The sequence below is a fragment of the Betta splendens genome, chromosome 10 (genome assembly GCF_900634795.4).
Source record: "Betta splendens chromosome 10, fBetSpl5.4, whole genome shotgun sequence".
Classification (NCBI taxonomy): Eukaryota; Metazoa; Chordata; class Actinopteri; order Anabantiformes; family Osphronemidae; genus Betta; species Betta splendens.
The window spans coordinates 18,936,568-18,938,183 of record NC_040890.2 but is presented as its reverse complement, the minus strand read 5'-3'; positions in this window follow the sequence as shown (position 1 = coordinate 18,938,183).

The following is a 1,616-nucleotide window of genomic DNA, read 5'->3' as shown; positions in this document are numbered from 1 at the left end:
TTTGAGTCTGAAGCAGTCGTGCTCCTGACCTCCTCCTTCTGCTCCTCCTGACTCTTCGCTCCCTCGACAGGTTTCCTTCATACAGTACGTCAGGTTCGAGCCCTTCACACCGCTGGTGAATGCTCCGTCTCAGTGGCTCCTCGTTGCCTCCTCCGCTCCTCCTCAAACGTCCTCTGCAGGGTCTGTTTCAGCGCTAAGACCTCGGAGAATCAAACATCTCTGAAATGTGTTCTGTTGGATGAGTCGTGTGCTGCTAATTGTTTATTCACCCTCTAACTGTTAACGATGGACTTGACGTTTATCAAAAGCTGGTTTCCTCAGACGTCTGACTGCTTCAAAGCTCGACCTGCATTACATTCAATTTACGGACGGTTTAGTTTTTATGTTTCTGTTGTTTTCGCTGCTTGAGAATTTGAAAACAAAACTGAGGAAAAGTGGATGATATCGAACAAATGTCTGCTTGATTCTTAATGTGTGGTGAAAGCAGCACAGCAACAAACAAATGAAACAATCTGCAGAGTTTCTGAAATTCTTCATGAAAGAGCGCTGCCATGAAGCATGCGGTGGGAAGTGGGGCGGTTCAGTTGGATCCTACAACAGGACCAAGCGGACCCCTCCTTCACACAGGCCTCCACTGTGTCCTTCAGGCACCAGCAGACAGCCTCACAGCAGGGTGCCTTCGTACTGGGAGAGGTGGGCATGGCCTCCCCTTCAGCAGATGCTGCATGTTGCTGTTATCGTCAGTAGCTTTCAGCGATGATGAGACCAGAGTTTAAGCAGGGATGCTCCTCATGACGTTTAATTCAAAGCTCTTCCACAGAAAGTCACTAACGAGCTCCAACTCGCATCTGAGAAGCTTTCGTGTCAGCGCTGCCACGTCTACGCGTCGCACGCTAACGAGTCCTGGTTCTCGTTGGATGTCAGGTGAGACGGGACGCAGACAAAGTGCTCTGAAAGCTTGGCTTCGCTGTGAAGCGTGTGCAGGAGTCGTTCCTCAGGATGAGGACGAGGTCGTGGCTTCAGGAACTTAAACATCTGTGTTTAAGCAGCCTTCACGCTTTGTTTCAACTCTAGCCAGCGCTCCATGAATCAGCCTTAAATGATGCGATCTGTCTGTGAGGGGCTGATTGACTCGTTGATCAATACCAACGACTCAATTAGCAGCAGCTGCTGGTTCAAAGCTCATCCATCGCCGTGTTTCATCCCTGAAAGACCAACCTTTCTGTGGCATCGTCGTCACTGAAGACGCCAAAACCTAATGACAAGCGCTTGACTTATTCCAGCCGTCGCCACGGTGACATTTAAGCTCTTTGTTAAACGCTGCACTCGTGATTGGCTCCTGCTCTCATTGACGGCTCATTGGTCAATATGGCGGCAATTAGTTGTTTGTGTGAGTGTGTGTCGCAGAGACTCTGGCCTCCTGAACAAACAGAGACACCAGGGAAATCTGCGTTAATAGCTGTGTGTTAATGGGTTCACGTACAGGGTCTGAAGGAAAAACCAAATTAATTACCAGTTGACCCAACACGGAGATTGGCTTCAACCTCTGAGGTTTTGTTTCTTCATTATCGACCGATGTTGGCTCATTGTGCTGCCTCATGTTTTCGCTTAGGGCG